This window comes from Mastigoproctus giganteus, chromosome 10, assembly GCF_048544385.1.
Source record: "Mastigoproctus giganteus isolate SK-2022 chromosome 10, ASM4854438v1, whole genome shotgun sequence".
Classification (NCBI taxonomy): Eukaryota; Metazoa; Arthropoda; class Arachnida; order Uropygi; family Thelyphonidae; genus Mastigoproctus; species Mastigoproctus giganteus.
This window is the reverse complement of record NC_143584.1, coordinates 19,639,832-19,655,293: the sequence shown is the minus strand read 5'-3', so window position 1 is coordinate 19,655,293 and position 15,462 is coordinate 19,639,832. Positions and strand designations below refer to the sequence as shown.

The following is a 15,462-nucleotide window of genomic DNA, read 5'->3' as shown; positions in this document are numbered from 1 at the left end:
TCTCCCCAAATGGAAAGTTACAATGCATATTTATAACTAGATTGTAGTTACAGATGTGAACTGAAAGTACTTTTAATGCCAATAAATATAAGCCTCTTTGAAAACTACTAACCCACTTTATAAATTTTTAATAGAGAATCTAGCCACAAGGATTTAAAAAATAATAATAAAATAAAAAATTTGTACAAATGAGTCTGAAAAATTGTCTTTGTATACTACTGAAATCATGTTATATGAATTTTAGAACCTTTACCAATGTAAATATCCTTGATCATATGTGGATCTCAGATGCAAAAATAGACCAACTCACCCTAAAAATATATTGTCAACTTAAGTAATACTTGAATTAAATTTCCTCCTGCAAATACAACTAAAATCTTTCAAATAACAAATAGAGGTGTGATCACACTTTGAGAGAGAGATGTTTCCCAAAGCAGCCAATTTTAGAGTGCGAAGTTGAGGCCAGGAAAATATGCAAAAACTGTATGTTAGGTATCATGTATCCTTTCTGCATTGTAGTAAACTATCTATTTGAGAGCACTACTAACTTCCTTAGTGATTCCTTGTTAAATGACAGCAGTTAGAGCATTTAGATGAAATAATTACAGAAGTAGCGGTGATTACAATGACAACACTGTAAGTACTAGCATAACTGGAAGTTCTGCAAGATCTGCTTGCTTTTTTTTTTTTTTTTTTTTTTTTTTTGCAGTTTGCTCCAAATTTTCCTGCATTTTTACCTTGTTCAAATTTCAAAGCACAGATTAAATCTATAACTAACAAAAGGACAGTGCCCTTGCTGATAAGGATATTAAGATCATCGCATGTTAAGCATAGTATGCATATTAAGATCATCACATCCTGAAGTTGGAGACCATTCAAGCAAGATTTGAAAAATGTTTCAGCAGACTGAAAAGAACAAATATAGGTTATCATGTCAAGAAAATGTGGTCTTTCTTGAATGCACAACTTTGATGAAAATTGCAGAAAAAGAATCGGTAATTCTGTTAAATTTCACCAAACCATGACATTTCATTCTACTTGGGTTTCACACTATTGGTGGTTAGTATGGAAGCTGATGTGGACATTTAGGCCAATAAATTAGCCCGTGGGAAGTGATTTTGTATCACTTAATTTTGTTACTCATTATTACTGGTTAAATTTCTGACATAGGTACCGTACTATTTGCTTTCTATGCCAAGTTAAGGTATTGATATATAAATTTATAGAATGAAAATCATTAATTTTATATACCATATTATATACCATTAATTTTATATACCATAATACTTTAAAATGTCTTAACATGGCCTTATTGTATTTGTTCTTTAAAACCATGCAGTATTCTGGGTTTTTTAAAGTCACCTAGTAGGTGTTCTTATTTACATAGCACATTAGCATCTAAGGCACTGTGTATTATATCTGCAAGAGTGTGTATTCACAGAGAAATCTGTACATTTTGCAAAAATTCAGAATAACTCATTGGGATAGGAGGGGCTACTTCCATTACAGCCCTGATTAAAGATGCTTCTAAGAATTCCTCTAGTCTCTCTCTCTCTGATTCAAATCTTGACTTTTCCATGCAAGTGGCAAAACCACTATAATGTGCGTTGACATGGACATTATTGCATATGCATATTACATGCACACTTGTAAATTTCCAAGCACTTCACTACATTGATTTTGAGCTATACTTCTAAGACATTTTAATCACAAATTTATGAAATGAATAATAAAACAGGAGTGCTAAATAAATTATTTTATTTCCTTTTTTTTTTTTTGTCTGCCAAGTGGAATGATTAGCTAAATTATTTGCATGCAAAAATGTTTCCACTAATAAGTATTACTTTTGATAAACATTCCATGTATTTTTTTTAAGCAATACTTTTCCTTTAGCTAAACTTCAGTCCTAACATATATTTAGCTTAGTACATATACTATTGTCATGCATATTTCAGAATAATTTAAGTACTTTTTACATAAGAGAAAATATGCACCACATTATACAAGTCTATGCTTACACTTAAAGTGATCACTATAAATCTACTTATCAGATATCTTTTAATGTTACAGTTGGTAGCAACTTAACTTCATGCAAATGTTCAGCAAGATATAACCAAAACAGTAATTATTCATGATTAACAGTAATACATAAATAACAGACAGCACTTCAGGATATGTGAATACAAAATTGTTTTTTCATGTACAGGTAATATAATGTGATGACAGAGAAAACTAAACATTAGACATTTAAATTTTACTTAAATCTGGTAGCACTTGCATGAATACTCATAAGCAAGTAAATCATTATCATATTGAACTGACATCATTTAAGAGACAAAGCGATCAAGAGGGGAAAAGAAAAACCTTGAAAGGTATGGGTGAGTTCTGAAAAGAGCTAAGAAGGGGGTCAGAAAAACTTAAATCTTCCATGCAAGTGCCAACAGATTAAATTCAAGTAAATTTTATTAGGTAAGCATGTTTCACATATGCTAACTTCTCTTAACAACAAATAAAATTTAATTTAAGTTGTATATCAGTAACTTTTAGCCACTAACTAAAATCTTTGGCATGGTAAATATTAATTACATTACTGTCTTCTGAACTCTGTCATTCTTGATAAGCTAATTGAAAATGGCAGAGTTTAGAAGCAGCAGAATTGAAAAGTTGAATATAATGTTATGATACATGTGAAGTGCCTTCAAGAGGCAGTTCTGAATGCCTACATGACTTAAAATACCAAGCTGAATTCTAATAAAAATGCCCTAAACTAAATTTGTTCATGCGGAATGTATAAGTTATTATATGCTGGCTGGCAGACAGATGGAGGGCAAGAGGTACATTGTTGCCTATTATATACACCTAAAAGTAGTGAATAGCAAATAAAGTACACCTCCCCAAAGCCTCATCATATGAATGTTCAAATCTTTAATACTATAAACAATGTAAATTCAAATGTGTTCAGAAATAATTCAAAGTAGAACATAGCTTTACAGTATTTACAGTCTTGGAAAATATCACAGTGACCAACAATTCATTTTTGTAAAACTAATAGAACAGGATATAAATAAAGAGCTCTAAAAAAAATATATCAAAATATAAATTTAATTGAAATTCGTCTCACCTGGCAGGTAGCCTATTAATAATCACAGCCTTATTTTTCTTTCTCTGTAATAATATGCTTTAACATTCGACCATTTCTCTCATTTATGTAATTCAAAATTAGACAACTGATTTAATTTTTTGTTTCAAACAATACTTAACACTTAAAAAAAAAAAAAAAAACACTTAAGTTTGGTTACTAGTAATTTCAGCAGAAATTTCATTTATACTAACAGATATATGTATGTGCAAGCTAGGCTTTTCATACTGATAAAAGTTAACAGTTAAAAAAAAATTAACATAAGTTTGCACTTTACACCAAACAAAACATTCAATATGTTATATTCAGAAATGTCTGCAAAGTATCATTGTATAAACAATATACGAGGGCTGTTCAACAAAGAATGATCATAATTTTTCATGAACTGTACTGCTTACTATTTCTAGCTGAGCTGTGGAATTTAAGACCAAACCAAGTTGACTCGTGCACATGGTGTAGCAGTTGGCCAAGTTTGTCTTCACTTTCGTCAACGTAACAATGGATGTGACATGCAAGGAACAGTATGCTGCTCTCAAATTTTGTTTCCATCATAAGAAAGCATCAGATGAAGTGTATGAAATGTTAAGGGAGATTTATGGTGAATCTATGCTTCCATATAGCACTGCTCATGGGTGGTTTAGAATGTTTAAAATTGCCACAAAAATTGGCAGTCCTGGAGCTCCGGCTACTGCTGTCATCATAGAAATCATAAATGCTACTTCTGTAATCGAGAGAGAAGCTCGTCATATAGCAGCAAGGCAACACAGATGTTGAGAATAGCAGTAGGAAGCATGCACAGTATTCTCCATGACCATTTGCATATGACATGTTTGTTCATGCTGGCTTTGAAGACTACTCACACTTGAGCAACAACAAGTTTGCGTGGAGGTTTGTCAGGTGCTACAACAGATGGTTACTGAAGATGGTGAAGTTCTGCACAAGGTGATAATGGCAGATGAGACATGGCTTCATCATTTCAACCCAGAGAGTAAAGGGGCCCATACACGATGATACGTGTATGACATACCAAAATAACCGTGTATGGCACTGTTTGACATACCAGTCTCATGTATGACGGAAATCAAAACATGTTTGATTTTTGGTCGCGGTGTGTCATACATTGAGTGTTCATGCAGGTTTGAACATGTATTGAGGTGTTTGATGTTGCCTGTCGTTCTTGAGCTATTCTCCGTAGCGGACAGGCAGACAAAGATTTTTTATGTGGCTTTATTGATGCATATCGCGATATGCCTGTATTGTGGAAAATAAAAAGTGATTGTTACAAAAATAAACAATTAAAAGAGGAATGTTACAAGAAATTAAGAGGGATTTTGAAACAAAAAGAACTGGACGCTAGTATTGCCAATGCACAAAGAAAAATCAACTCCTTGCGATCAGCGTACAGGCGCTAACTAAAAAAATTGAAGCCAGCAAGAAATTGGGAGCTGGATTGGACGACATATATACACCAGGACTATGGTACTTCAAGGACCTGGAATTCCTCCACGACTAAGAGGAACGAGCATCTGGGACCTCAACAATGATTGAAGGTTGAGATGATGAAGATGAGAATGAAAGCAACTCTTCTTTAGTTGTAAGTAGTTGTATTACATTTTCTATAATACTTTACTATGAATTAATGTAAACCCTAGTTTTGATATCCTTGGTAACGATTAATCAATAATAATAATTAATAATTATAATAATATATAATAATTAATCACACTTACAAATAACTCATTACCAAAGTTATCGAAACTACACTGTAAACGAAATGTTACACATTGTTAACAACTTGATCTTGCCAGTATTGTTAAAATATTCACAATAATTTTCTCTAATTTCTTTTGCTTCACTTGAAGCATTACATACTGTTGTAGATGCTAAAGGGAGTAGGTTTTTTTTTTATTATTTGGTAGTTAGTATTAGTATTAGTAACGGCCGTATGGTGCAAGAAAGCCTATGGCTTATGCTGCACCAGCCAAAAAAAAAAAAAAAAAAAATCCGAACAAAACAATGATAAAAACAAAAATTAAATAAATAATAATAATTAATAAATAAATAAAAATAATAAAATGAAATAAAAAATAAATAAAAAGGAAATTAATCCTATCATCCTATGCGCTTCCCTTACCCGAAAGTACTATCCAGATGACCTTTGAATTTCCCCAAACTGTCGGCCTCTACCACCCATGAAGGCAACTTATTCCAGTAATTTATAACTCGCTGGCTAAAATAAAACTTCCTGCAGTCCAATCTAAACATTTCCCCCCTTAACTTGAATTTATGTCCCCTAGTTCTAGCATCATTTATAATCTTGAAAATTTCGTCCTCATTCATTTTACTGATGCCTCTCAGAGCCTTAAACACCTCAATCAAATCTCCTCTAAGGTGTCTAGTTTCCAAACTCTGCAACCCACATATTCGAAGTCTTTCTTCATAAGGACGCCCTTTTGCCGATCTCACCAGGCGAGTTACCCTTCTTTGCACCCTTTCAAGAAGCTCGATGTCTTTCTTTAGGTGCGGTCTCCATACTTGAACACAGTATTCCAAGTGTGGTCTAACATAAGCCTTATATAATGGGATTATCACGTCCCTATCTCTACTTGCAAAAGTTCGATAGATCATCGATAGGACACCATGGGCCTTCCTTGCAACCTGTTTACAATGCTCAGAGAATTTCATGTCTGACCGTATCGTAACACCCAAGTCCCTTTCCTCCAGTACTGGGTTTAGTTGAACTCCACCAAGTGAATAAGTTATTTTGGGATTACTGTTTCCCAGGTGTAATACCTTACACTTTGTTGGATTAAAGCACAGCTGCCATTTTTCTGACCATTCTTGAAGTCTATCTAGGTCTCTCTGAAGAAGCTCAGCTTGACAGTGATCATTAACTACTCTACCAATTTTAACATCATCTGCAAATTTAGACATCACGCCCTCTATCCCTTCATCAATGTCGTTTATGAAAATTAAAAACAACAGTGGTCCTAATACTGATCCTTGGGGAACCCCACTTCTTACATCAACCCAATCTGAGGAATAGCCATTTATCACAACCCTCTGCCTCCTGCCCTGAAGCCATCCTTCTATCCATCTAAGGATTTTCCCAGTGATTCCAACCTGTTCCAGCTTATAAAGCAACCGCTCATGTGGGACTGAGTCAAAAGCTTTGCTGAAATCTAAATAAACAATGTCGAAATTATTCCCTAAATCCAGCTAGTGAGTGACCCTTTCGAAATAGCGAACCAGATTTGTTAAACATGATTTTCCCTTTACAAAACCATGCTGAGTATCCTTGAGAATTTCAATTCGATCCAAATGATCCTGATTTCCACCCTTGATCATTGCCTCCATGATTTTTCCTACTACTGAAGTCAGACTGACAGGTCGATAATTTCCCACTTCACTTTTAGAGCCACCCTTATGTATGGGAGATACATTTGCACTTTTCCAATCCAAGGGAATCTCCCCAGAGTCTAGTGATGCTCGCATAACCAGCCTCAGTGGTTCAATGCACTCGCTTGCCGCCTCTCTCAAGATTATAGGGTATATTCCATCAAATCCAGGAGCCTTACTGGTCTGTAGGCTTGAAAGTTTTTTCATTAAATAATCTTTCGAAATTTCAATATCATTAATTACATATTTTTTAACTTCGCTCCCACAATTTCCCATTGCCACAAAAGGCTTTTCATTTGTAAATATCGATGCAAAATAACTGTTGAGTTCATCTGCAACGGCAGCTGGTGTATTTATTACTATCCCCTTTCCCTTACGTAAAGGTCCGATCTGGTTTGTCCTGCTCTTCTTGGCATTTATATATGTGAAGAATTCTTTATCCCCCCTCTTTGCTCTGTTTGCTAGTGATTTCTCATAAACTGCCTTTGCCTGTCGAACCTTTTCTGTGGCTCTATTACACATCACCTTGTAGCTGCTATAGGCTTCAGTACTTTTTATTGCTCTGTAACTTTTCCATGCCACCTTTTTCTGCTCAAGTAATGTGGCAACTTCACTATTCATCCAACTTGGAACCCTTCTCGTGGAGTATTTTTTTAATGGTATATACGCATTCAAGGCATCTGTGATTAATGTTTTAAAAGCGTACCACAGTTCAATTGTATTCATTCTCTGCGCGATATCTACCCAGTTAATAGAGGCCATGTAGTACCTTAAGGCATCGTAATTTCCTTTTCTGAAATTAAAACCCATTCCTTTGCCTTTTACTTCTGCTACCTCTCTCGTCATCATCCACCGTAGAACTCCATGATCACTTCCTGCTACTGGTTCCTCTACTGTCAGCCCTGTTATGTCATCTGATTCATGTGTGATGATGAGGTCTAGGATATTCTTTTCTCTAGTACTTTCCCTGACATGTTGATACAAATAACAGTCATCTAGTTGATTTAAAAATTTTGTTCCCCATGTCGAGTTTCCTTCCCATTTACTCCAATCAATTAGAGGCAAATTGAAATCACCCATAATAAGGCATTGACGCTTACTTGCCCATTCCATTTGCATGTAGAGGCTTTTGTCATAGTCTTCACAATCACCTGGTCTGTAGATTACTCCTACTCGCATTGTACCTTTGTTTCCAACTATCTCACACCATACAGACTCTATACTAGCATGTGAAATGTCTGAATCCGGGAAAGCTATCGTCGCACTCAGGCTGCTTCTGATAAGAAGCATTACCCCACCACCCCTTCTATCTACTCTATCCTTCCTAAATACATTATACAAGCCATACTGAAACTCATCATCCCCAATTTCCGGGTGGCACCACGTCTCTGTAAGCCCTATTATGTCCGCGTTACTTGTTTTAACCAGCAGTTCGAATTCGCTCATTTTATTGACGACACTTCTAACGTTACTGTATAAACAATTAAGATTTAATGTTCTTGTATATTTAACAACCCTAACACAACCCTTGAAGTTTTTTAGGCTCTCTTCCCTGATATTAGCTACCCGCTCACGTGAAACATCTTTGGCCCCAGAACATCTAGATAATACGTCCAGTTGGGGTAACAGATAAGAACTCTTAAGGTATGTGCAAGAGTTACATTGACCAATATTATCAGATAAACGCGTGTCAGTATTACCCACATCCCCCCTAACTAGCAGTTTCCCTGAGCCTTTAAGGTATCCTCAATAATACTGGCAAAAACTTTTGCACCACCTTTGTTTAAGTGTATCCCATCTCTACAAAAAAAATTCCTTCTACCTACAAGTGTGGGCCATGCTGATAGAAATTTACCCCCTAAAGCCTTGCAGATTCCTTCAAGTCTTGAGTTAATCCACAAGGCTCTTAACATATAATCCCTCCTATCGTGTCTGGGCAGAATTGCAGACACATCTGCAATTCTGCGCCAACAAAAGTTGTTGGCGCATCGGCTTCTGTGGCCATAATGCACCTCCCAAGGTTTTTGCAGTACTTTGATCCAAGCCCGAGGCGGGATTCGAACCCGCGAAGTGGGTTCAAATTGGGTAAGTGTTGGGTAAAGTTCGAATTGGAACCCGTGAAGTGGGTAAAGTGCCTGCCCAAAGGGGCAGTGCGGCACTTTACCCACCCGGCTAGCCCGGTCGGCGGGAGTAGGTGTTGAGGGTCCTCTCTCCAGCTCCCACGATAAATCTGTCCAGTTTCAGTGTCTTTGACATCTACACTATCTTTCAAAAATATGTTTTCTTGTTTCATAGAAAATTGTGCAAATGACAGCATTCTATAACAACCCTAGTGGCCTTCTCTGGGCTCAATTTATGGTGTTTAACAGCATCCTAAAGTGCAAGGCAAAAATCCCGAAACAGTTTTCAATTATTCACCTAGCTTGTGACAGTCAATAGTTAAACACCATTCTTTCTTTATTCACTTCAGAGGGTAAGGTTTCATGAGATGGTTCAAAAATGGAAATGCATCATCAGTGAGAAACACAAAAGGCATTTGCACATCAAATCCTGGTAGAAAGTCGTGCCGGAATGTTGAATTTTCCATTTTTAAAACACTGGGAGAACTTAGTGTTAGAAAAAACACCTCCATCTGATACTCTGCCGTTTGCTCCTGCATCAACCATTATGAATTCATAGTTTGCATTTACAATTACCATCAAAACCATGCTGAAAGATTTCTTGTAGTTGAAGTAATAAGAACCAGAATGAGGAGGTTTTTTAATTTCCATGTGCTTCCTGTCAATAGTGTTGAAACAATTGGTAAACTGCCATCTGTCTCCGAATCCCTTAGCAATAGCTCTCCATCCCTCTTCTGTATTTGGAACCTGAAAAAAAAATTGAATCAACTTTATATTTATATATTTATATAATTTAAATTAATTAAATCTGTTTTAGGGTGACAGTGAGGAAGGAACATTTTCTGTCAAGAAAGTCCCCTTTCAAGAAACCAAAGACAAATGAAAACAAACAGCAAGAGTTATTACAATTAGCTCGAGAACATCTTCAGAAACCTCTGTCTGAGAGTGACATCATAGCCAAATCATGGACAATTGAACTTTCCAAAGCACCTTCTGATCAACAGTTGTATGCTCAAAAGGCCATACATGACATTCTCTTCGAAGCAAAAATGAAACACTCCATTGCAACTCTGTTAAAATAAATCACTATTGCAACTGCTCGAGGACAAGCACACCTTTGACTTTCCAACCCTATGCTCAAGAATCTTCCAACAGTTCTTCAAATGTGCCGCAATACCACACATTTCCAAAACTCAGAAAACAATTACGTGGCTTTAGCTGATCTTCTTTCTGATAAAGAATATTCATAAAAGATAGAGGAAGAAAATTGAAAATAAATAAATAAATGAATAAATAATATGTTGTACTTACTTTTATATTCCCCTTCAATGAAGAAATGATTGCATCACAAGGCGTCCAAACACCTGCGGGAGCAATGGTGGTGGGAAATTTCAGGTCCTCAAATGTGCAGCCAGTAGCCAAGTATTGCAATGTGCACGACAAACGTTGGCATGGAGGTATCAGTTCCCTCATCACAGTGTCTTTTTTTCTCAATATAAGGTAATACCATTGCTACAAGCTCCATGAATGTCGCATTGTCCATTCGAAGATAGCTCTGGTAATCAGCTGGTGATGTCAACAGTAATTCATCCAAAAGATTATGATGCGCGAATTTCACTCCCAAATTTTTCACCCAAAATCTCTTCTTCTGATTTTTTCATTAGCACAAAGGGAGGATAAAATAATAGCAATACGAGCCTCTTCTTCACTGTCCACAATTGTTTACCAATTGTGGACAGTGAAGAAGTTTGGTACCATTTTTGATGATCCATGAATGACTATTTCATATTTTGTGTATGTCACACATGTATGATCGTGTATGGGCTCCTTAAGCAACAAAGCTCTGTTTGGAAGTCCATATCATTGCCAACACAAAAAAAAAGCAAAAGTTGTGGCTTCTGCAGGAAAGGTTATAACCCTCTTTTTTTGAAATTCAAGGAATGGTTCACCAACATGTTGTGCCACTTCATACAACTGTTATGGAACCTTACTACAGAACTGTACTGCACTTTGTAGGATCACATATGTTGCAAATAACCACAACTGCATGCAGGTGGGCAAATGCTGCATCACAACAATGTAAGACCCCATATTACTCATACTGTCATTTAGTACTTAGCCAGCATTAATGTCAAATGCTCCTTATAGACCCTACAATTTTTTTTTTTTCTAAAGTTGAAGGGACTGCAAGGAAAATGTTTCCAGTCACCAGAAAGTGTAGAAGACATTGAAGGTGATTCTCAATGTCAAGAAATGGCTTCCACCATGTTTTTGAAGAATGGCAGAAACATTGGAGTAAGTGCATTTCATCAAATGGGGACTACTTTGAAAAGGACCCAAAATATGGATGATTAATAAAGGTATGTTGCATGAAAAAAAAAAATTTATGATCATTCTTTATTGAACAGCCCTCGTAACACCTGTATATAAAGCAATATTTAATAATAATACACTTAATAGAAAAACAAAAAGGGATTCTATTTGGAAAATTACTATTCTAAGTGATACTAACTCACTGGCAGGAATGTATATTGTGGCATTAATATAACATAGTGTATATGTATTCTAATACATCTATTCTGTACATTATGTATGAACTTAAACTTTTTTTTTTTAATCCTTAAATCAGACCTTTTATCATAACTGACACTTAGCACTGAGTACAGAACAATTTATTTCATGCTTGGTCTTTTTCTCACAGAAAAATCTGGTAGTTTAAAATGGCAGACTGAGGCTTATTACAGAAATGCTCAGTAACAGTAAGTAATAAAAACAGAATTCAAGTTACAAATGGCATCAGCCATTTGTAACTTGCTTCTATAAGACATGTAAATAGCACTAAATAATATACTAATGCAGTCTGCGAAAATAAAATCTGTCATATAATTACCAAAATCATTCAGTATAATTAAGGTGGTAACACTTAACCTACATTAATGTAAATTAAATCTCATGTTGTTGTTGTTGTTTGGTTTTTAGGAGCATTAGCAACTAAGGCCATATTGCTCTGGGGATATGCGGTGGTCATTCCCTGACCTTTCCGCATCCTCCGTATTTGGTGGTCACAGGCTCGAACCCCGGTCTAATCAAGAAGCATGTGCTACGCAATGCTGCTCCTGCTCACCTGGCAACGGAGGCACCTTAAATCTCATATTTTAATTTATATAAATATACTGATGCTTGAATTTGTGAAAAACTTCATCAATTGTGATCTGCAGAGAATGATAAGCTGAGTGGGTCTCAACCACACTTCTCCCCCTCCCAATTTTATAAAGGTACAGACATGGCATAAACTAACTACTTTCAAGACAGAAAAGCTGTCTTGAAAGTAATTCATTAATTTGAATAACTTAATTTCTTTACTAACGTAATTATTCATCTAAACTCTCAGTTTTCGTGTTGTATAGCTCTGTTTGGACAATCTTCCCAAATAATAATTATATACCAGGGCATACCAGTACTATGAAAGTGTGCCATACAACAGTAGAATTCTGGTTATCTGTTTTTTTTTTTTTTTTTTTTTGGTTTTTTTTTTAAATTTATTTCTTCTTTTTATTATTTTTTACACTCAAAGAAATTGAAACGTTTAATATTTAACCATAAGAAATAAAATTATCCTATCAATATAATAATAATAATAATAAAAAAGAGACTACACTTCATTTGTGTCATATAAAAGAGTGCTACAAATTCACTATTACATAAACTACTACAAGTAAAAATGTATGTAATAGTATATGCACACTTTTTTTTTTCAGCAGTTTTCATACATCAATATAATTTGTGTTATATAGAAGTGAAATGGATAATCCACTCAGTTTGCTTGACTTTTTTTTCACAGACACTGACAGTTTTTTTTTTTTTTTAATATGTTCTTGTTTATACTCTGGCACAACTACCAGAGTCAAAGGAGCTTACAAAAAATCATGGATACAGTTATTAATTATATTTAGCAATCATGTAGGCTTGAACCACAGTCTACTCAAAGAGAGTGTACTACTGCACTCTCACTCCTGATCACTTGACAAGCCAGCCTTAATATGCGCTGTAAATTTTTATTTGTATATACCCTTGATTTAACTTTTAATAAACAGGGGACCTCTTTGTACAGTTCAGAACTGAAATTCTTTGGACATTTTAAGCAATGCATAAAACTAAAGACAAAGCACAAATTGTCTGTTAGCTGCAGTTTGTGTTCATATATCTCACATTTTGGAAGGGGAAAAAAAAAAAGGCAAAGCTATCTGGCTTTTCCTGCAGATAAATTTGCCAGTTAGATTCATAGATAAAACTGTATCTGCTAATACATACTTAATGAAAGGATCTGTCCATAGTCCTGGACTGTGATGGGTAATACCACAAAATCTAACTACTGTGTAATTTAGTGGAATCCAGCCACTGCTTAAACTAGCAGTTTTTTGTTTAGACAATTCTGAATTCAGTTTTCCTCCATATGTAAAAAGAGACTAATTTCATGACAAGTACAAAAATGGAAACAAAATATGTTAACATTTTGTTTTTGAAATTATTTAAATACTAGTAAAACAAGATAGAGAGAAATAAACTTGCAAAAAAAAAAATTAACATTGGTCAAACAATCAGTAACATTTACAAAAGTGAAGCTCACCTTCTGAATCTGAGCCATGTGCATTACAAGAGTAGAAAATGATAAACTAGAAGCATCTGCATATATACCTGGTTTGTTCAGGCACAGTAAAGAAAAGCCCACTTCAGATTCTGTAATTTCTGATAAGCTCTTTTGAACAAAATGCTTGATGGGGATCCCCAAATTTTTAAAGCTAAAGTTGGATGGCAAAATCACTTCAAGACAAATAGAAGCAGCAGGCAAAAAGCTATTGACAGATAAGAATGTCACTGAACATTTTAAAAAAATCATTTGCCACCTTTTTGTCAGAAAAAAGATATGGCACTTTAAAAATACTTATAATGCTGATAAGTTGGAACTTAATTTTAAAAAGCCCCACCAAGAAAATCCCTAGCTCCCAAACATTAAAGTGTTATGCCTAGACACAATGAGCAAAGATTGAATAACTATGCTGACTTGTAAATGCTACTAAAACTCAGAAATTACAGATAATAATCATTGGAACATCCAAGGAACCTCACTGTTTCAAAAACATGAATACGAATACGAATATGAATGATTTCTTTTAAAGTTGGGCATGGATGGACACTGAAATGTATACAAAGTAGTTCAAGGAAGTGTTTTGCTTAAAAGTAAAACAAAAACAGACAAATAAATTAAAGGTATCAATACAGAATTGTTACAAGGGGAACAAATGGAGTCATTGAGACATTTAAGTGGTTCTACAGAAGATGTTATAATACCACTTTATTTTTGGTATCAATAAAGAAGAAATATGTATTTATATATATATAAAAAAAAAGTATAATAATTTGAAAATTAAGAGGTACATTATGCTGAACAGAAATCAACGGTCAGTGAAGCATTCAATGAGCTACAGATTGCTGCTAGATGGACTGGACTGCAAGAAGAAATGAATGCAAACTGATATGTTTGAAGAAAAATACTCTTGCAGAAAAGAAAAAAAAAACTGACATCTTATGAGAAGCAAAACATTTGTAACCATAGCTGTATAAGTATACACAGTAATGTGTAAATAATAAATTCAAATTACTATTTTTCTCTCTAATTTTTTCCCTGCTTACCTTTTAACTCTAAATGTATTACATTTAAAACTGACTAGCCAAAAGACCCTCAGTTTCAAATGACGTTTCAGATAATTGTTATTCTACTGGAACTCCAAATTTTGAAAAAATTTATATAGTATTTTTATTACTGTTACTGACAGCAAAATGGGAAAATGCTTAGATATTAATTTTTGTAATATCTTAATTTGGAAATAGTATTAGAAATGGACTATTCCTAATATAGAAGAATTACTAATTACTGACTTGAATAAATCTCTTCTCAACTTTAAAGTTATAATTTTTACTATTTGAAGTTTAAACCAGCCTGCCTGCCATTTTTGCAAACACCAAGCATCCTCCTCAGACTCTTGAGGATAAAATTAATGTTCTTTGTATATTTATAAATAACAAGTACTCTTAACAAGTTTATTAACAAGAGAGTTAAAACCTATCAGAAAAGTTTATTAATTCCAAAGGCCAGAGAACCTGATAACACCCAATAGGTAAATGTCCCTTAGGTGGCTGTAATCAGTAACAATATCACTAAAATAACTGGAAGACAATGTCAACACCAGATTTTGGGTTAAAAAAACATTAAAAACATCCTGAAAACTTCAGTCATCTCCCCAGTGGTCCAAGTTACAATGGAGATTGTTTGTGAGGGTGGAGGAACATAAGCAAAACTTAGATTTCAGGTACAGATCCAGTATTAACACATAATCTAAAGATCATAGTTGGAATTTCAAAAATATCTATACTAGCAACAGAAGGTATGTGAATAAGCATTCATGAAAAGGGAGCAGTTGAAAGTAATATTAAATAAAACAAAGGATTAAAAATAGATAAGAACTCAATATATGCTTTTAAAAGTAGGATATTAGCACAAACCAAAAAGAGGGAACATTAAGTATAATTCAAGCTAACCATTTCAGTTGAAGTCTCAGAAAATTGCCCTTAGAAGAAAACTGAATCAGCCCTTACAAGCAATTACCAGGAGTAAATTTTGATATGGGGCATGACGTCAAAATTTGCAGATAATGAAAGATTACAAATGATTACTGCCAGGTACCACTCCTTCAGATTGGCTTAAATAAGTTTCAAGAATGATCATGTAAACAGAAGTACAGTAGG

The 15,462-nt window shown here is 34.6% G+C and overlaps 1 pseudogene; it reads left to right on the top strand.

Annotated features, from left to right (window-relative positions):
- Positions 1-4,379: 4,379 nt before the first annotated feature.
- Positions 4,380-9,880, top strand: LOC150078828 (uncharacterized; annotated as a pseudogene).
- Positions 9,881-15,462: the final 5,582 nt, after the last annotated feature.